The 23,072-nt window shown below is 31.2% G+C and overlaps 1 protein-coding gene across 2 annotated transcripts in view; it reads right to left on the bottom strand.

The window, feature by feature from the left end:
* LOC135831854 (diuretic hormone receptor-like) overlaps positions 1-22,160 on the bottom strand; it is a 102,102-nt gene extending 79,942 nt beyond the window's left edge. The window contains exon 1 of one of the 2 annotated variants that reach the window (XM_065344668.1): positions 21,578-22,160. The gene's annotated coding sequence lies outside the window, so the exon portion shown is untranslated. The remainder of the gene's footprint in view (positions 1-21,577) is intronic. The other variant, XM_065344669.1, reaches the window with a different exon arrangement.
* Positions 22,161-23,072: the final 912 nt, after the last annotated feature.

Below are 23,072 nucleotides of genomic sequence, written 5' to 3'. Positions count from 1 at the left end.
AAGTTTGAAAACTTTTTTTTTCAAATTTCAAAGTAAGAATGTTTAACATAGGTAGTGCAGTATAATTTTCTCATTTGGAAGTTTCTTAGGTACCGAGATTTCAAAAGATCAACAGTATTTTTATCTTATCATACCTATTTAATAAGGGTGAAATACCTACTTTCAAGTTTTTTTTCTTTTTCAAAAAAGAAAAAAAAGAAAAATGAAATAAAGAAAGAAAGTGAGAGACTTGGAGTTGGAGTAAATTGCTGGCTTGAAAAAGTACATCAGTAAATAGGTAATACATATAAAAGTGAAATTGATTCTTATTAGTGGAAAGTTAAAAAATACACTTTGAAATCAAGTATTCGAATGGAAAAATTAATTCATTTTTATTAGATACTACGTTGGTCTTTTAGAAACTGATTTTTGTATAATCTCAAATCTACGAAAGGTAGTTGGTTAGTTGATGTTTACTCAAGTATGAAGACAAGAGGAGCAGCTGAGAGAGGTAATTTTTTCTTCGAAAATAAAAAAAATTAGAACAGGTTGATACAACATAATATTTCTATTTATGGGCATTCTATAACATGTGTTGAGTAATTTTCCCAGTCCCAGCAATAATGCAACAACGCAAACTACACAAGTGCGCCTTGTTTTGTCGGTCCTATAAAGTGAAGGGACAAGATTCTAGGATATTTACAATTAAGTTGATTCTTTTTAAATAGGTATCTATTACAGTTTGCAGATGGTTGAGCTGGATCTGAAATTTACTGTTGGATATCCACTATCCACACATCCTACATCAGAGCAGTAGCAAATCAATTTCAATGGGCGGGGGGATCTTGAGAATGCCAACTACAAAATCGCAAATTTTTCAACAACTTACGCTACCTTGTATAGTTACCAGGTTTATAAGATGAACCCTGTATTTTTCTCATGCCTTCACAACATGATACGTAGGTACTTTAAACGAGTAAAAAAGTTGTACGTAATTTTGTACGCACTTTGCAATCGTGTTTGAACATCACCTATTTTTCGTAAGAAGCTGGAAAAATTGAAAGATTCAGATGAAAAATGTTGAAACTCGTATAACGTGATTTTGATTTTGAATCGTTTTTCGAAATTTAGAAGTATCAATTTTTGGAGAATTACGTTTGAAAAATACTGTAGTGGATTTTAACAATTTTACACGCATTTTAGAGTTGTCAGCTCATCATTGAACATTCAAAATTGCCAACTTCCAAGATGACCTGGGGATAGAACCTCCGCTCCATGGTGGCTTCGCCACTATCCTACATTGCTTTTTTAAATAATTTGATAAAATGGACTTGAACATTTACATACAAAAGAAATAATAAATGAAAAAAATCGTCAACGAATTAAATTTAGAATGAAACTTGAAAAAAAAACAACGTTTTCGCGACCATCTGCAGCAAACTTTTGTAATAGATATTTTTGTTTCATAATTGTAAAACTTTCACTTGCGAAACACAATAAAAATACATATCCAATGTACCTCACCCTATATACGTACCTACTCTTTGAAGAAGAAAAAATATGTATGTAACAGCAAACAAACAAACAAAAACGTACCTAACGTAGCAAAATGACATACTACGCGAGCAAGAGAGCGTTCAATTTTAAAACTTTTCTCCAATTCTGTGTATCATCACTATTTCAAAATTAACTTTAAATTTTTAACGAGAAAAAAATTGTTGATAGATACAACAGGGAGGGTGAAGACGGGAAATGAACATGGGAGGCATTTTATGTTCTCCCACTAAAAAATAATGGAGAAAAATAATAAACTGATGCTATTAAACTTAATGTCTTTTAAAATATTCCATTTTACAAGTGCTCCTTTGTACTGTTGTTTTATGTTTGAAACATTGTATAGGTACCTCTACCTGCACAAGCATTGCAGGAAATTTTTTACATTATTGCTCAATGACTGGAAATAATTTCGCATCGTTTGTATCAGAGAGTTGATTAGTGTTAGGATATAGTTATCTCCAACACTACCTATCTAACATCGAAGCGAGACGAGCAATTTGATTTTAATTTGTTTATGAATAAACAATAAACATAATCATTTTATTTTATGCAACAGTTTATTCAATACCTACATAGATCGGTAGGTTAGGTACGCATCATAGGTATCACAAAAATAGGATGAATGAGCAGAAATTTCAACCTAGGTATTTGGAATTTTTTTCGTCTTCAAGTAAACTTCTAACAAACATTTCAACTGGAATACGTAACAGAGTACAAGAATAAGTAGGTAATAAAACGTAACTTGTTTCTTTCAAACATGCTGTTTAAAATGCTAGCGAAAATTTATCAAATAAAAGTTTTTTCAACTTTTTCAACATTAAGAACATTAAAACTTCATATTCGATGTTAATTTAGTATGAAAAGAAAAAAATTTTTGGCTAAAAACGCCTATTTAAATCTACTTACTGAACGAACATTTTGCATCGAGATGTAAGCTGTATCTTTTAGCATTCTTATCCAGTTAATGCACATCAATCACCACTACTGATATTTACATACATTTCAAAAATTCATTTATCTTTACATTCAATTTGAAAACAGATTCGTGGAAAACGGTTTTATCATTGAAATGAGATCAAGTTTTTTCATAGCCGGTCTAGGTACCTATACTGATGAATTTAATCGTTTTCAGAGAATGAATCATGTATGATTATTGTAAATATCCTGTCAAATCAATTCAAAATAAAAGTAAATAAAAATTTAAAAACGAGCCTAAAGATGACAAATGGATTACGCTTGAATAATTATGATTATATACAGTACATATCATATTAGCCTTCGAATTAGTTTTAAAATCAGAGCGTACTGACAAGAAAAGAATACACAATCAGATGTTTAATTTTAGTACATCAACATCGTACCTCTACCTACCTAGCTCTGTACAATGAACACGACCAATTAGAAAGTCTAACTATAAATTTTTTTAGCACTTTTACGTTAAATAAACAAATTATTTTTGCATTAAAATAAACGATAACCAATGATGATGCAATGTTGGTAATTTCAAAAGGTATACACATATTCTCACTATCAATATTGTTGGGATTTCAAGAGAATTTATGCGTACACCTGAATCTGTAAACAATTTTAGTCTCTTTTTTGGGGCGGGGGAGGGGTGTTTACGTATTACGTGAAGGGCTCACAAACAAAATAGCCTACCATATAATTTTGGCAATCAATAGCGAACTTCCGGCACAGCCAAGTTTTATGTAAATTTCTCAATTTAGGTGTTTTTTGAAATAGGTACATACTTACCTAGTGATGTTCGAGATTTTAGTTTTCGAGTGAATACATTGAGGATTTTGGTACTTGGGGTAAATACTTATGTATTAATTCAGGTTCTCAGATTCGGAAAATTATACTGTAGCCATTCATTTGAAAGAGTCTGTGTAGTCTTGTCAATGGAAATTTGAACAAGAAGATTCGTGAAAATTTCCATTTTTCTCTTAACTTCTCCATATGAAAACTGTTGCACTGTAATGCAGGGTTATATGTACATACCAAATTTATCATCGCTATGTGATAATTCAAGTAAACAGGTTCATTCGAAGAGGCTGCAGTCTTATAAACAAAAATTTTTGCTGACAAGTCTACAGTTTGTTCAATTCAAATGTACCGATTTGCTAGAAATTTTGGACCTATTGATAGTGCGATGTGATGTAAATAATCGTTTGCGTTACCTAACTACAACAGTTTTCCTTTTTGGAAGATCAAGGAGCAAATGACGTATTCCCAAATTCTCAAAAAAGGAGTCAAAAGTCATTTTTTTTCAAATTGTCAAATATTATGTCAGTTTTAAGCCCTCGTGCAGGTCGCAAACATATTGAAGAATCTGATTCATACGATGATTCGTTCGTGAGAAATTACGATTTTTTTAAATTAAGAACAGGTACCTAATAAGTTATAGACATCTCTTCACCTTATACATAATGGCTAATATCAATTGTCATGAAAGAGGTACACCTTTTTATGTTAACTTTTTATAAATCATTACAAGTACTTACACATGCATTCTTATATGATGGCGATTCAGTCTGACTCTGCATAGATACTTAATTGAGTGTGAGTTAATTACGTTATAGGTAGGTAGTAGGTTAGGTACCTATACCTAATTTGCGTGTAAAATTAAAATTAGAGCTCATCATCAAATTAACGTAAAACAACTAGTCAACTCGAGCGAACTATTGATCCAATTTTCATTTCTCACTAAAAAAAAATCCAACTATAGCGATGGGTACCAATGTTATTTCGAGATCTAACACTATATCTAGCTCCGCTTCATTTCACAGTGACGAAAGATTCAAGGTAGGTACCTATCTACGGGTACTCGGGTAGATACACTAAATATACCTTTTAGTGAAAATGAGCAAATTAATTCCATCAAGTTACACGATACGCTTGAATTACTAAATGGAAGGGTGTAGTTTTGGTTTATGATTTACTTCTTTTGAATTAATGTCAACAGGTCATTCATAAATTACAATTTTAGCTAAAACACTCTTTTTAAACGTGAAATTATTCGTTTCCTTTTTAATTTTGGAAAAAAAAGACTCGAAGTTCGGCATAATCGAATTTATTCGAGCGAAAAATTCACAGACATTTTCACCTGAAAAATTCGCGTACTATAAACGAAACTCGACCAATGCTATTTGTGCTTTACCACAACTGGCTGAAGTAAGTAAGTACCTATTACGACGAGTAACTTTTGAATGTTTCAAGCTACTCGTATCAATGGGAGTTGTAAATTCCGTCAGATTGTTTATTATTGAAAGTTTTCCATCGAAACCGCATATATACCTTCTCCTTTTCAATTAAGTATAATGAATCATCAGTTAAATTTTAAAGGTTGATTTCAAATCAAGATGTAGGTAGGTAGGTAGGTAGGTAGGTACTGTAGGTAAGTGCCATTTGCTCCTTTCTTTGCGAAAATTTTTCAAATTGGTACACTCGCCTAAGTGAGGTAGAAAAAAGTAGTAAGTATGGTGCTTATATTTTCAAATTTTTTCATCGTGAGCTGTGTATAGGAGATTTTCCATCACCGCAAGTTTCGTAATACGAAATCATGGTTCATTATGCAAAGAGGCACGCGCTTTTGAAAACAGAATCTTTAATTGAGATACTCGCTAGAAAAGTTAAATTAATACTTTATTTAGTTCTCTCGCCAACAGATACCATAAACCTGTCAAATTTTAGGGCTCACTAACTACTGATAACGCGTGTTTCGGATTGTTGAATAAATTATAGAAATTCTTGTCAATCAACGGCCAATATTTTATTAATAAATAAGTAACTTCTTTTTTATTGCACCAGTGTACTGCTGTACCATGCATACACAATACACAAACATATACGTATACATACAATGTATGGTACATAATGCATTCACGTGCGTGGGTGGGTGGGTTGGCGGGTAGACAGGTAGGTATATATTAAAAACAAATCGAGCAATTTCTATTTTTAAATTAGAGATAATTAAAATCTGATTTTTATTTTGAAATTTAAATTTTATAGTTTCAAATGGGTACTAAATAACCTACCCACCTTTTTTTGGTTTAATTTTAAACTACGAAAATTTGAATACATTGATGATAAAACTGCATTAAGTATTATGATTTTTCTGGCAATCTTCCGCTTTGATACAGCAATTGCAAAAAATGTGTACAAAAAAAACATTACGATAGAAATCTATTTTTGATATAGGTAATATACTCTTTTTTCAAAACGTGAGATGAGCAAAAAATACGTACGAATTTTCAAACTCAAATAATCTTTAAAAACTTCGACCAACAATGCCAACATGTATTTTTTCGTGATTTAAAATACGAGTATGTTACAAAAAATGAAAGATTTTGATTTTTTATTACAGCCTCCTTCGATTTTAAAATGGTGCTTCAGTAGCTTCATTTTCTCGCATATTTTACTTCATTAATTTTATTTTTAAATTTGAAATAGGCTACAATTTTTTTACTATAGAATGTAAGCAATTTTAATTTAAGGTCATGTTATTAAGTTCGTGAAGTTTATCAACTTTTCATGCAGATAAATAATAATGTTACCTATTTAATTTAGCGTAGTCGCAAAAATACCTAAAAATTTTCATTTATTTAAATCAAAATTTTAATGAAAATGACCTTATAAAATTTTCTCCTGCAGATTTCAAAAAATTGAAAGGAATAAAAAAAAGTAGTATCTGTAAGTATAATACTTATGCCTCTTTGAATACAATTTGATGATGAAGTTCAACCCTAGATGACAATTTCAGATCGAATGAATCATAATATTCTGTCAATTTTAATATGCATATAAGTATGTACAATATAGATGTGGGTACAATCGTTCCCCCCTCCTCACAATGGGGAGGTTATAGACAATCCAAAATAGGTGCCACGTTTACGAACTCATCCGACAACTCTGAGATACTTATATTTTTTGCACACTACCTATGTATAAAAATACAATAATTTTCAGTTGAGTCAATTGAGCAAACCAAACAATCTCGTTTTTTTTTTTTTTTTTTTTTTTTTTAAATAAATGGAACCTACCTGTTGAAAACACGGAACGAAACCACTAAAAACATAGCTCATTTACTCGAAAAGTTTTTTCTTTCGTTCAATGTCCACGTAACCCTACGTACTGTATTATAGCCTGTAGGTAGGTCTAGGTACCAAATACCTATTCGTGTGACAAGACAATAGATAATTTGGACATGTGTACTTTAATGCGCTCAACTGTTCACGAATAAAAACAATAATTAACATTGATTTCGCGCGTTAAAACAGATATACCTATCTAATCAATACTTTATTTCTAAAGTAATTAGTAAATTCATTTCACACTCGAATCAGTTGATTTTTCTAAGAAGTAGATATATATTCTTAACAGCAAACCTGGGTAATATTGTTACGTCCATAAAATAAGCCAACAATCTATCTGAAGACAACGCTTTGCAAAATTCCAAAAAAAAAAAATCATTTCGTACCTACACTTGAAAAATTAGTTTCGCTTCCATCTATAAAAATAATTTTAGTTCACCCAAAACTTAATGTTTACGACGATGAATGAAAAAAATGTTCTTAATCGTTATTCTCCAAAATTTTACGCCTTAATGAAGATAGGTATGAGTATTTTAAATTCATTAACAAAACTTATAATTCATTGTTTCGGTTTTTAGGTGTTGGCTGCCTATTCAACTGCATCATTGTTTCTTTAATTTTCAGTATTCACGATGTGAAAAGTTATTCAACTTTATTTTGAAAAATGTTAAGTAAGTATGTACCTGCATAAATCAAATAGACGATTTAAATTCCATAAAACTGATAATTCAATTCGTTCGATTAAACGATTGAATATTGATAGGTGGAAGTACCTATATTAGGTTTTCTACTGCGCACAAAACCTCAATTATGGCCTTAATTGAATCTCATATTTCACATTTAAATCATATAAGTTGTCAACAACAGGTACCTATTTGATAATATGTTAAATTGGAATAGGTACTCGTGTTGAACTGATGAGAGTGAGAGCGTGCTAGTCCACGAATATTTTTTAAATTCATATGGTGCATATTATTTTTTAATTTATTACGTGGACATTTTTCCAACAAAGTTTTATTCCAAAATTACGCGTGTAAAAGTACCTGGAAATATGACTTCCTGAAGTTTCTATATTTAGCAAAGTGTTCTTATTTCGTTTAACTTTAGATTAATAATAATTATCTACTTGAAAGTCATTTGCTTAAAATCCTTTTGTATAAGTTTATCAATAATCTACCTGTATACCTATTCATACCTATTAGGTACAATACGTGCAAAAGCAAAACACGTGGTTAACTATAATCGTATCGTGGCATAACGTATGCGGTCTATAGGTACTCTAAACTGAAGCAAATTTTGTTCAGTTTAGGCTTCATAAAGTACTCTCAAAGAAATTAAATTCGACACAGTCGTGCTTCAATACAGCATTTTGAAAAAGGCCAAAAATGTACTCAAGACAGCCCCCACAAGGGAGTTACACAGCACAGCTCCTAGTAATTTTAAAACGCTTCAAACTCAAATGCAAATAGGCACGCACGTAGGTGAGTCGTGGCTCTGAGGAAAACTGGAGAGAGTCAATGTATCGTGCAACATTTAAATAATTATCAACTATCTGCGCGAATAGTTTTTTTTTTTTTTTTGGTCGAAGAATTGCAGAAAATTAAAAATTGAAAATACTTTTCTTTATTAAGATAATGATGTTTGTTCTGGTTTTACCAAAACACAAATAAAATAAGTAGGTACACCGAACTATTTGTCCTCCGTAATATGTATATCTCGACAAATGAGCTGTATGCGCAAGCAATCGCATGAAGTTTTGCTTACATGTGACAGAAAATTCGAAAAAAATTGAGAAACAACCCTATGCATATTACGAGACGTTTATAAATGCAAGTGAGTAATACTTAACGTTGGTTTTTTCTTTCTTTTTTGGAAAAGCAGACACAGATGTTCAGCTATTTTACGTTATGCTCTCAACACAAAAAACATACCTAGGTACCTATCATTTAGACACAAAATTCCTTTTTTTTCGCACATGTAAGATTCATGTACTATTTCACTTTAAAAAAAAAAAAATTATTTGCGAACAATTCAATGTGAAAAATACATGAAAGACTCTTCCACCTGAAACGAGCACAAGTTGCATGATAACTACCCAGCTACCTATGTTGAAACTTAAAATGAATCCAAAATCTACCTTTTTCGCTTGATGGATTTCAAGTGATGTTTTGAATCAAATTAATTGGCTAAAAGAAAACAAATTAGGTTACATCGAAATATAAAATCGTTAAGTGAAACTAAATTATTTTCGTTAGGTACCTAATTTAGAAAATTTATAAATAGCTCAAATTACTAATGAAGAGAATAAGTCTGAAAAACAGCTGCCATAGTAAAGACACATTTTTAAGGGTGTAGTTTAGTAGGTAAACTGAGTACGTAAAAACCTTCAATTTTCATTACAAAACTACGCAAAAACTACTGTTCGGATAACTTTCATTTTTGGATATGTTGTTTAGACGGATGAAATCTTGGGTGCTACGAAGCCCTTTTTGAGAAATTTACTTTGATACATTAATTATAATGATTTTAAATATTGTAAAAATGAGCTATTTTCACTTGAAAATATAACGCTTGGAAACGAAAACTTCGAAAAAACGGCTTCGTAGCACCCATCATTGTAATCTTGAGAAGTTATGTTCCGAATTCTGAATAGATCGGTTCATTATTCGTTGCGTAGTTTTGTAACGAAATTATTCAATTTTATTAGTTGATATTAACAATGGCGGACCTAAAAATTGATTGTTTACAAATTTTAGTTGAAGCATTTCAAATGTAGGGTGCGTATCAATAGTTTTCGTTGATACCTGTACTTAAGAATGAGAAAATTCGTTCTTTTCATCATAAACCTCTCTGGCCACTTTCATTTATCATTCAAATCTCCAAAAGCAAAAACAATTTCGAAAAAGTTATCAATTATCATTTTGAAGTGGAAAAATTTGCTTTTGTTCTCGATATAATTAATAATTCTCATCAATGTGTAACAAAATACATCTCATAGGTACCCTCACAACAACTAATAAACCATGTACCCACTTACATTTTATTCTTTCAAAGTTTCAAAGTTTCAAGTTCGTAATGCGGGGTGCTTAGTTATCAACTTTCATTTATTCAGAGTAAGTGAGTAAATTTACGAATTTTGACCAAACTAAAATCTCAAAATGAAGTATTCCTACTTGAAATAGTATCATGGTTTTGAAAATTTGCTATTTTTTGAACTTTCCCTGGTTTTACTGTAATTGATTTTGTTTGCATTTTGTCGAACTTTACTGAAATTTCATTTAATTTTTACAATTCTTAATGATTGGGTAGGTACCTACCTACTGATTTTAATGCTTTTTCGAGTGTTTTCATATAATTTTGTCAACAAATCTTCACACATTTTTGTCAAATTTTAATGAATATTCGACATTTTTTGGTGATTTTAATGTCTTTAGGTAATTTTGGTGATGATTTACAGAATTTTTGCTGCATTTCATCGTTTACTTACAAGGTACCCCCCCCCCCAATGATAATCTCCAATTTGAGTGAAACTCGGACTGCTGGAAAGAGGACCTCAAAAAACACCCATCCCCCCAATTTTAAGCTGCTCAAGTTGATTTTTACATTTTTGGCGAGCGTTTGAAATTTTGTGTACACAGCTAAAGCTGTTTAATAACTCAGAAGATGGAAAAAAATTACAAATATCCATTTCTCCCGCGTATCAAATTTTGACCAAATGCAATTTTTTAGATTAGCCGGATCCGGCCTTCCAGTCAGAAAACAGTTTTTTTTTTACTGTTTTTTCTCTTATTTTTGGTGAATTTGAAAAATGACTGTTTCTCCCCACCACGTGAACTTGAGTAGCTGAAATTTTGGCCGAAGGATCCATGCTTGATACCTACATAATTGACTGATACTACCGCCGGCCAGATCCGGAATCATCATCAGAAATCAAATTTTCTGTCCATCCGGTGGTTTATAAATGCTATTGAAAAATTTGAAAATTCAATAAAATCAGCTCTTGTAATGAATTCAGGAGCTCAAAACTTTGGTTAAAAAGCCTGTGGTAGATACCAAATCGACCCATACACCATTAGCCGGATTCGGCTTTCTGGTCAGAAAACCGGATTTCTTACTTGTTTTCTCGTATTTTCGGTGAATTTGAAAAACGACCGTTTCTCCCCGCCAAATATAAAAATTTCAACTGCTCAAGTTCATGTGGTGGAGAGAAACAGTAATTTTTCAAATTCAACGAAAACATGAGAAAAAAAGTAAAAAATTCTGTTTTCTGAGCAGAAGGCCGGATCCGGCCAAGGGTGGTATGGGTCGATTTGGTATCTAGCACAGACAGTTTGGCCGAAATTTGAGCACTGGAAGTGCATAAGATGAGCTGGTTCAACTGGTTTTTCAATTTTTTCAATGACAGGCATAAAAAACCAGATGGACAAAAAATATTATTTCTGATTATAATTCCAGATCCGGCCGATGGTAGTGTTGAATGTTTTTCCAATTTTCAATATTTCAATTTTGGATTCAGTTTTTGTGAAATACGCACCGTATCTCCATACAATTTTGAGTAAAAATGAACTGTTGTATATTTAGCCGAAAATGTTTTTGTACATTTAAAAAAAGTTTAGAGGCAGACAGGTTTTGATTTTTGGGATTTTTGATAAAATGTCATGTGACCTATCAAAATGAAATAAAATTTCACGAGAAATTCTAATACTCTGACAAAAAAATTTTGAGCATTTTTGAAAGACTCTATTTGAGCTCATAATCGAGTCATGAATGTCATAATTTCCGAAGTTTCTGAAAAAGGCATCATGCAACGCGCAGAAATGGGTTAAAATATGGGGAAAAATTACAAACAAAAATTTTTTTGAGCATTTCAGAAGAATTTTGACCCAAAAACTTGATCATGTTTTTCAGAGTGCTCGAAAAATGTGACATGTGATCTATCAAAATGGGTTTTACCTCCCCACTTTTTTGAAATTCCTCTGTTTATTTCACAATTTGCCAATCAGAAGTCCTGTTTTTGGCAAACTTACTTATAAGGTTCTGTTTTTTTGTTACCAAATTTGCCTAAGTCATGGTGTCATGTTTTTGGAAAAGTTGTCAAAAAGCATCAATTTTTGGTAAAATAATCAAAAAGTATCCATTTTTGTCGAAATTGTCAAAAAGTAAATATTCTTGGTAAAATTGTCAAAAAGGGATAATTTTTGACAAAATTGTCAAACTTTCCTGTTCTTGTCAAAATCACCAAAAAAAATGCAGTTTTTGCCAAAATTGTCAACAAATTCTCGTTATTTTACAAAATTGTCAGAGAGTGTTAATTTTTTGCGAATTTAGCTTTTCGATGAAGTATAATTAAAATGGTCGTAATTTTTGCCATAATTGCTAAGGGACTTGTGCTTTTATGCTTTGTTGGCCAAGACATCCAAAAAGCAATCATTTTTATTTTCAGCCTAAAAAGTCCTCTTTTTGTTTTAATGTTTTCCGAACAACTAACAAGTCCTGTTTTCTCAGAAAATTGCTCGAAAGCTTATTCATTTCCCCTCTCCCCCATTTCATTTCTATCAATTTTTATGACAAAGTTTTGATACTTTTGGAATTTACTTTAGAGGCACTGCGGGCCCCCATAAAAAAAATTTTCCATAAAAAATCATGTCAGAAAATTAAATTTTGAAAAATTGAAAAAAATATCCTCGTATTCAGTGTACTGAAAATTTTAAAAAATCATTCTGAAAATTAAACAAATCCGCCATTCGTTAAAAATACTTCGTGAACCCAGACATCAAATATTATAGCACATTAAAAATGCAGTAAATGAAAATTAAAATATAATTCTCCGGCTGAGCGCGTCAATTACAACTTTCCACGACAACGTCGTGGAGAAAAAGTGGTGACGCGCTTGGCCAGGGAAATTCTGTTATTCGTGACAATCGAAAGTCGGAATTATTTTGGAAAATTATTCGAAATTAAACGAAAAATTCGATTTGGCAACGCTTCCAACGTATTTAATAACAATGTGTGCGAGTGTGAGTGCAACAATTAATGCAGAAATGCGCACGCACAATTTTTAATAATTCATTCAAAATAAATTCACAAAAATTATTCATTTTTCGTTCGCGAACAAATCGGTAATTTGTTTACTGATAAAATTAAAAAGTATAATTTTACACTCTCGATTTGGCAGCCAAATATTTTTCAATAAAAGTTACTCATTACCTATTTTCTCGGGAAATCGGAAGCTAAAGTACACCCTTAAAGGGACGATTGGCAACCACAAGCACCACGTTATTTTATTTACAATATTTTAAGAAAAAATACGCCTATCTTTATTCGAAAATTGATTTAATTAGGTATGCGGTTTTTATATTTTATAAAATGTTTCTTTTAGAATTTATCGGTTACATGCAATTGTGTTAAATGATGGGTACCTAAGTAGGTATCATTTATCGTTACTACAAAAAAAGATGAATTTTGAATTTAAAAAAACTTCAAAAATCAACAGTGAACTGTGAAATTCGTAGTGAGGTATTCTTTCAAGTTTTATCCGTCCAATTCGAAAATTTTGTCGCCTGTTAGAAACCTCCCATATAGAGTTCTACTATAACTCGAAAGGTCTTCAAAATTTTTTATGCGATCAGCATACCTATTCAGTATTAAGCATCATAGGTCTAGGTACATATGGGTAAAGATATGCAAATCATAATATTTCATAACTGAATTATATACTCTGTGTGCTTACATTCATCTAGCTAAGAGAAAAATTCATTTAGGTAATGCGTAAAGTTTCAATGTGAAAAAAATCATTTATGTACATATGACAAAGTAAACAAGTACCTATTTATCACAAGATAGGAAAGAATACGAGTACATACATATACCTACGATATGTGTATCATGAAGCTGATATACTTTTTTATACACGTGTGTATTTATTTGGTTGAAATTTTAATTTATGCACGGACATCTGCATATTAACAAACAGTTTATATCTATCGCAGTTTCGTTTAGTAAAATGAAGAAATTTTGATCGAATCGAAGGAGAGAAAAAAACCGTGAACCAAGGCCAAAGCCAAAACTCAAAACATGGCAAAATAATAGTATTTTTTCATTTCTTTGAACATTCAGTTATACTCGTAGGTACCTCCTACCAACTCGTCTCCGTCGGTCGTATACACACGATAGCCTAATATGCTACAGCTACAGCGTGTTCTGTAATTGTTTAATTCAATTTAACCATCCAACATTAGGTACTCGTGTAATAAAATAGGCGAAAATGTTATCATTTTTCGCGTTAATGTAACCTAAATGTGGTTTACGTATAGTTACATTATATTCGAGTAAGAAAAACCGTACATTATGCGGTTATCACCTCGGTTGGAAAAAGTACGAAAAAAAAAACAACGCACCATACCATGTAGTACAGCGGTACCATATATCAAATATGAAAAACCCCCAATGCGTTGCCATAACGGAGTTTTTCTTTCTTTGAACTAGGAAAATTCCCGAGTTGACAATACGATACTCCACTATTGTATACATGGGTAGGTAGTAGGTACACGTAGTACGTTATGTACTATCATAAGGTAGCAAAGGATTATAAAAATTCGTGCAATTATTATACCTACTCAGATATACTCGTATGTACATTCATTTCATAACCTAAAAAACCATTTCGCACTTTATTATCTCGCTGATGATTAATAAATTCGTTATGATAACTACAATACTAGGTAGTTATTTTTTACTCTACAAGTCGCATTAAAAAGAATGAAATAGGTATGTGCACTGTGTTTTTTTTATTTCTCATAATATGGTAACGATTTCGAGAAAAGATTAGAGAAAAAATAACAATATAACACGTAATTATCTTTTCTGAATCAATAATTCTTTCAAACTTCCGTTCCTTTGGAGAACTCACTAGTCAGTCTGACATCGAGCCAATAATTTCCAAGTAGGTATATCAACAAATCAAATCATTAAAAATCTCACTTCCTTTGATGTCACTTTTTTTCATGCCACCGATTCGATACACAATTGAATAAGTATACGAGTATTATGCATTCGAACAAATATTCGTGTATAAGTAAGTATACGTAATAATTTCGCTATGAAAACATAAACGTTCCGCTTTTCAAAATAGGTACACCGAACTAGCAAAAAAATAGACTTCACATACATACACAAGAAATAAATTACAAAAGTGTTCGAGTAAGTTGGCTATTTGAATAAAAAAAAAATCAACTGAACACAATCTCAGGAGGAGCAAAAGATGAAAAATATTTATTCCTGCATAAACATGAAAATAACACCGCCCTTAACTTAGCTTTTAGTGGTACTTTTGCGAAATCAAACCTCTGGGATTGTTCTGAAATCTGCGTTATACTTGCTAATATAGGTGTAGGTATGGATTTTAGTAGGTAGGTACTGATTTCCCAAATCTCTGATAGTTTTATAGATTTCTCTTCAACTCGAACAGCAAAATGCAAATTTTTTATCATTTTTTTACGTGGGGATTGCGGGATGTCCCATCAAATGTGCTTTTTTTTGGAAGAAAATATTCCTTTGAAAAATACTCTATTGCTAAGTACTTTCGAAATTAAGCCCAAAACGTTGAAAATAAATACTGACTCTTAAAAGGAAGCCTCTTTGGTCTTCATTTTTCCTCGTTTTCCTCAAAGTTGCGGAATCCCAATCGCACATTTTGAGATTTTGGGTGTTTTTTTTTCCAAGAATTGGATTCAAATCTAAGAAATCATATGTTAATTACATCGTCTTCATTTTTTTTTTTTTTTTTTTTTTTTTTTTTTTACTGTGCATATTCAAAGTTTGACGACTCTTACATGGACTACGAAAAAATTTGCGTTTGAATTTTCGTAAGCATGAAAATTTATTCTTGCTCAGTTTTTCGTCATTTTTCACATCCTTAGGTCTACAAACGACACAACAAAACTCCTGTTAGGTACACCAAGGGATTTAACTCATTCGAAAGAATAATAGAAAATAACTGTAGGTGTGCGAATTTTGTTTCTTTTTTTCAACACGGTGAAATTATTAGGTAGGTCTTTTGACAAAGAATAAATTTTAACAATAAAACAATTTTTGATTTGTGACATCATAAATAACGGAGTAGGTAATAAAGTTCCCGCTGTTATTACTTATGTGTGTTGGTGAGCAGAGCATAGACGACCGAATTTTCAATTTCAATTTACTGTGAAGGTAATTTTTACATTCATTTAAATGTCGTGTTTGGGGTTGGTCAAAGAAATTCAAGGCATGGCATTCGCGATCAAAAAAATATGCTTGCGCTGATTGGTAAGGAGTAAGTAGGTGTAGAATTGAGCCTACTATAACACATGTAGGTACATAACTGATAGCTACTGCCTACATATTAAGTATATCTATTTAATTTTACTACCAACTGCATACAATAATTATAAAGTGAAGGGTATCTTTACGTTTTGTATTCCCATGATTGAAAGTTTCATCAAAATACATTACAGTAGGTAGATGTAGATACCTATATGCTTCACTGTGTTTACACATAAGTATGTATATGCACGTAAATAGGCTACGAAAAAATGAAAAAAGTTAATGAAAATATTTACGAAATTCTTCGACGTAAAATCAGCATAAATTATTGCAGATACAAGTCACAGTAATAAAATAAAGAAGGTGGTAAAAATAACATATGTTGAAAAAAAAAACTCCAAGTTTATTGCTCTCAATTGATGCATTGAAATTCGCCCACTAAAATCGTTCAATTTATACGAATTCCTTATTTACTGTTTCGGGAAAGCACGCGTATGACAGTGAATTTTCTTCCTTTTTTATTGGAATTTCATTCATTTTTACGATACCGACTTGATTAAGAAAGTAACTGAAATTATTTTAAATTGAACAAAATTCAAGTTGGCACTAGAAAAAATTCGTAGTTTTTTCAGCATTCGAGTATTATTTCTTCATTTTTTCAATTTCCATGAATGGGATGAAAAACTTATATTAATTTTCTTAATTATAAAAAATTGAAGAATTTTGAATTCTAGATTATAATACTCGTATAGGAATCACTTATTCGCTCATTTGTCTCCTTCTATAAATATAGGCTTAAAAGAATACATTCTCTGTTCTCAAGGGACACATTCATTTATAAAAATTATGCTCGGTAAGCCTATACGATAAGGTCATTAGGATACCTGACAGTCAACAGATAAATGTATACCTACCTAAACTCGATTCACCAATTTTATATTTCACACAATTTTCTAATTCGACCAAGAATAACGCAGATAAATTTAATCTGAAAAAAAGTCACCGTTCGTTTTAATTTATGACACCCGAAGAAGAAAAACACTAGAAAAATGAACGATTATAATTTTATAAATAAATTTTACAACGCCGGGGAAAGTTGAAACAGATGTTTGTTAATACCTTTTTGAAGATACGAACATAATCTTTGAAAAGAAAATATGCATAAGTTAATTATAACTAAGCGGATATTTAATCCTACTTTTAATCGAAGGACCTTATACGAGTGTGAAATTATAGGTACCTAAGATGAAAATTGAGCATAAATATTTGATCAGTTCATCTTGCGATACAAATTGATTTATGGCTCAAATCTCTTTAGTCTTTACCCACGAAATATGTTTGCTAATTCCACATTTAAGTATATTTTTCAAGTGGTAGCCTCATGCTAATATCATCTAGCTACCAACTAAATACAACATACTTAACTACTAACTTCTATTTATATCTATACCTTTTTCATTTCGAGTGAAATCGCGTAACCTCGAAGTGCATATTAAATTTCAGCATTACCTAATTACCTATAAGTATACAATACGAGAAAATCATTTTTTTATATAAGATCATCGAGATAAATAATGCATTTGAAAAAGAACTTGCGATGTTTTTTCCGAAAAAATTACTCGAGTAAATCATTTTTAAGTAAATTGAATGTATGGAAAAATGAACTTAAAAGAGATAACGCGATCCATTGCACCATACATCTACATATTTACCTTACCTATAACTTTACCTACACATCGGCAAAGATGATGACAGAAAACCTACACCTTTACCTGAAAACCTAAAAAGAAAATATGTACCTAGGTATACCTACTTCAATGCCCGCCACCGTGCGTATTCATGTTGTAAATACAATAGCTGGAATTTTCGGCAATTTATGGCGAAAAAAATCCGACAAAAAAAGAAAATTGGTTTAAAATAAGTCTGTGGGTACCTTTGGAAAATTAGCATAAAAATACCATTTGTTATTTATAAAAATGAAGTAACACACACTGGAACGATAATTTATCTTATGGTAATTATTAAATTCGCATTCTAAAATCCTGCAGCTTTACCATAGCTAAAAGTTTAATCCGCAATGACGTAGGGTTGTCGACGATAGTAAAGAATTTCTAAACCATCTAGTGTGTTGGAACACACTTCGAGCTCGCAATTTACACGCTGAAAAAAGAAGCAGCCAGCATGCTCACGTAATACTTGGCAAGATGGAATTGGATTTTCAACAAAAGAAAAATATACCTATTCAACTCTAAATAATAAACGGACAAGGCAGGTAATTGATGATGAAAAACAATTTCACAAGATGGGTAATTACTGCGGATTTTCCAAGACAACAAAATCTATCTAAAACGTATATTAGCACGCAGTCTGCATTATTTACTTAGCAAAAAAGCATAGGTAGGCACTAGGCACCTATATTTACCTACCTATACGAAAACTGAAAACCATTTTTTTTTCTAAAAATAAAAAATTAAGCTCTTTCATTTCACTAAAATTACCTACATCTTCCTCTTTAAAAAAGAAAAAAATCGGTTAAAGTTTCTAAATTTGTACCTGATAAAGGCAATTTTTCATATTACCTATATCGATGTGAGAAGAATATCACTCAGCACGGTGGGAGCCGCAGAATTAGGTATAATTATTAAATGAGTATATTTTTATATAAATTATGAAGTTTTCTGTACAAAAATTGTACGAAAATGTAATTAAGTGCGAGAAGTTTCCGAGAAAATTTTCTTCATTTAATATAACATTACCTACCAAAAGGAAATTAAATCAGAAAAATTTCTGTAGAAAGAATTTGAAACAAAAGAAATCGTGGTCCAAGTTTGTTGTTTCAACTCCAAACTTACGAATGTAAGTAAGTATGTCTTTTGTTTTACAGGTTTCATTTCCCCAGATGAATTAATTTGTTCTCTTCATACTTTAAAATTTTGCAACAGCTTTTAATAAAAACTCGACTATTTTTCTTTTTAATTTTAAAATTATTACGTAAAGTCTAAAAAACGATAATAATATAATAAAATGTCACAGAATCGGTCTCCCTGTTGCTTTTTCTTTTGTGTAGGTACACTACATAATACTTACAAAGAATAGGCTACCTACGTATATACCTACAGTACATATCTAGGTTTTTTTTTCGTTTGTGAAATAGGTAAATATTCAGAAAATTTTTTAATTTTGCAAACGTAATTTTGTAAATAAGAAATTAATTACGTACCTAGCTTTATTATATCTTCATCAAAATAAATACAGCAATTTATGTTCTCCAGAAATATTGTTGCTGTATGTATATTTTTCAAGAATGTTTATTGGCAGGTAATTAAAATGAGCGAGGAAAAAACAATAATAACAAATTCACCTACACTATTGCAATGAATATTAAAGAGTATTGCTGTTATTATATACGAGTAGGTACGACGACTTAGTCAGATGTGTTGTTGATATTGAGACCTAAATTCATCTTTATAATTGCAATTAAAAGTTCACCGATGAATAAATAAATAAACACTAAGCAGTACTTAATACTTCACTAGGTGAAGATTGAAAATATCTGCCTTTAAAAATTTTCCGCTCGAAAAATCAAAGAAAAAAATATTCGGTTGGAATTATACAAGAGGGAACAGGAGAACAAATGGTCCTTACTTTTAATGCTTAATTATTTGAACACTCTTATCTACAAAATTAGGTACCTACTTGTTTTTTTTTTCTTTTCAAAATTCAAATATAAAATAACTCTGATTATTATCAAGTTTAGTACCTATTATTATGCTGTATATAAATGATGCGAAGACCCCAAACTTCATAAAATTGAAAAAAAATGAGAATTACTTAAGTATTTTCTGAAAGGGAAATTTGAGATCATTTCTATGGATACCTATAATACATTTTTACTCGTACAAATTTGAAAATGTGAAGAATCCGCATCGTAATTTTTTCCCAGTTCTTGATAGTCAGACAATCTAAAACTTGATGGATGCCTGATCCATGTAGGTTTTTCACGGCCAGAAATCGTAGGTAATATAAGCAATATACTACCTATTCAGAATTTTTCAAAGTTTTCAAATCTGACAAAATTCCAAGAATTCACTCATGGCAATTTTTTCATAATCTCCATATAACCTTCCCGAAGGAAAAATTTGCAAGACATCGGGGTTTTTAATTTCCTTCAAAATAAAAAAGATTACTGAAAATTGAAAATATTGGGAATTCTGGAATTGTGTACCTCTACCTACCTAACATAGATAATAGATATGCATCAGAAAGTCTTTGAACAGATACTCAATCTCTTTTGCTCGCTTACACAATTTCTGGAAATTATAAACTAATATGCAGCTGATATGCAGCTTCTCTTCTCTGAGGTACCTAGGTAGTTTTTATTCCGCAAAACTACAGCATTTTAAAGCAATTATTTCTTTTCTTTTTAAGGTTGAGAAGTAGTAAGAACTACTAAAATCATGTTTTGAAAAACATTCCGAATTTTCAATTTAACTTTTCAGCATGTTGTCCTCTGCCTCCTCTTTTTCTTTCCAGGAAATGGATATCACGGCAAGGGCTAAAATGGATTTTTTAATGAGTAAGTATAATAGGTAATTGGTTTGTGACGCGAGTCCACGTCCAGAATCACTTCTTCTTCGAGGTGATTAAGTTATTTTTTCGTCGACCGACAAAAATGTGTATTTAAGTATTTCTTCACTTCAGAGATTAGCGAGAGGATGAAAGGGCAGTGTTTTCGGCCAGAAGTCAGGAAACCGAAAATTCGTCATTTTACATAAAAAACTAAAAGTTTCTCCAGTTTGAAGTCGAGAAAATTTTCAAGAACCATTTTCTATTTTAAAATATTACCTACCTACACTACATCAACTGAATGCGAATAAAACATGCATTTGAACTTCACATTTTTCTATTCCTTGAGAATTTTTGTGAACTTTATTTTCGTCTCATCTCTCTTATTTGAAAGGAGCTGACTCCTGAAATGATTGCGTGAGAAAATATTCAATAAAAAATTTAATTCTTCTATCAATTTTTATAGACTTTGAATCAGTTCTTGACAGGATGGATGGAAATAGACATTTAGAATTAATTTATTATAAATAAAAATGAACAACTCTTAGTCAAAGCAAGTTAAAGAAATTTTTTATCTTGAAAGTAACAACAGGTACCCTACCCTAGCGATGAAATTACTGGATTAAATTCAAAATTAAATATAGCTGATAAAATCAACCAAATAGGTACTTAACTAAGTGCATTGAATTGGCTCATATTCCATCACATTCATAATAGTGATTCAGTGATACTAACAATATTAATACAATACACCATCATCATCATTATCTTCATTGTGATTCGGCAAGATGTTTGGTTAAAACACTTATTAATCTAAAGTATACCTTTCAGTGAGTAGTTGGTAATATTTTTGATATCTAGTATCTACGTACTAACCCTTGTAAAGCATTACAACATTTTAAAAATTTCACTCACGCTCAAATAATTTTTCGACTCTGAAAGACATCATTTAAAAAACACGCCTAGATATTTTTTCGAGCATTATAAATCGTTTCACACAGTTAAAACGTGATAAAAAGAGTACCTAATTAAAAAAACAAAGAACTAAGAGTAGGTAATTACTTATACGAGTAAACACTTACCAAAATTATTGAACATGATTTATTTTCAAGCAGCAATTGAGCAGCTTGGTGGTCTTCGAAGTTTATAGATGAAAAATAGGTACCAGCGATATCAAATCATGTAAAAAAATGGATAATAAAGAGAAGCTTTTCACGAACCAAAAATGATTTTAAAAAATAATAAATCACAGTTTTATTGGTCAATCAAACAACTACTTGCAGGTCCACTTCACACCACGTGATCCTAAAAATGTATAAACGCATTTGCGACCTTATAGAAAATAAAAAGCGTTTATCACTGTGAATCTCAAACGACAAAAATAATTATTTTGATCAATAAATTTTTCAAAACAATGCATTTTGGAAAGAGTTTAATTCGATGTTCAATGGTTCGTTTAAATCACGCGGCTACGTCTCGTTTCTTATCACTAAACGGCGCGAAGACGTTGACGATGGCGTTGAAAGCGAAGATATCAGCCGAATGGCGAGCCGGCAAAAATTTTAAATGAAAACGTTGAAATCTCACGATAGGAAACTGTTTTTCTGAATGTGAAACAGGTGTCGTTGCGGCTCAAGCGCATGTGCTTTTATGATACGAATGTATCGCTGTTCCATTCTAATAGTAAAATCATAAATAAGCTATGAAACTTAGCGAAGAAAACACCAAGTTCTGTTGTAATCTTCAACTTCTTGTTAATTAAGACGAATGTTACCTCTTCGACGTTTTTCTATTACAGATAATCAGATAGGTGTCTATTTACCGGTATGAGAAAAAAAATCAAAAACGTTAAACAGTTGCATTAAGTACCTATATGTAAGTATATGTAATTTTTCAGGAATACATATTTTTAAAATGCGCTCAAATGATAATTATTAAGTATACGAACGCACTACCTACTTGCGATAAAAATATAGGTTCTGGAATGCTTCGCGTTATTATAATCGATGATAAGTTGTATAGGTATAGGTACCTACTTACTTTTTTTTTTTTAGTTCGAATAAAACCCCCTTCTGGCAGTAATTATGCGCGGTTTTTTCGTTACGTCAGATTTCGTTAGCACTATAATTAAGCGTGTCAATAATGAGTACGAATAACAGTTCTCGAGATTCGAAAAATTACCTGTATAAATTTGATTTATTAAATTTGAAAATTGATTTTTTACAACCATCTGCATCATGCAACAGTATGAACGAATACTTTTTAAAATGTACATAGTTCTTCTTTATTTTTCTACTTGTATGTTAATGAAGATTAGTACCTAGATTAATCCAAACATATTAAGTTGAACGTCTGTATATTGATATTGCTACTCGTATCCAGCTAGACCTACTGCAATGCAATAATTATGAAGAGTCTAAGAACTGGTTCTGAATATGATAAACATTCCAATTAATTCGAAAACTTATTTCTTTTAATCTGTGAGAAATGGTATAGGTGCAGGGTGTTGCAGGCAATTAAAACACAGATTGGTCAATTGTGACAGAGAAGGAAGGGTTTTTCGCAGTAAGATTATTT

Source organism: Planococcus citri, chromosome 1 (genome assembly GCF_950023065.1).
Source record: "Planococcus citri chromosome 1, ihPlaCitr1.1, whole genome shotgun sequence".
Taxonomy (NCBI): Eukaryota; Metazoa; Arthropoda; class Insecta; order Hemiptera; family Pseudococcidae; genus Planococcus; species Planococcus citri.
Note: the sequence above shows the minus strand (reverse complement) of the source record. Positions and strands in the feature narration are given on the sequence as shown.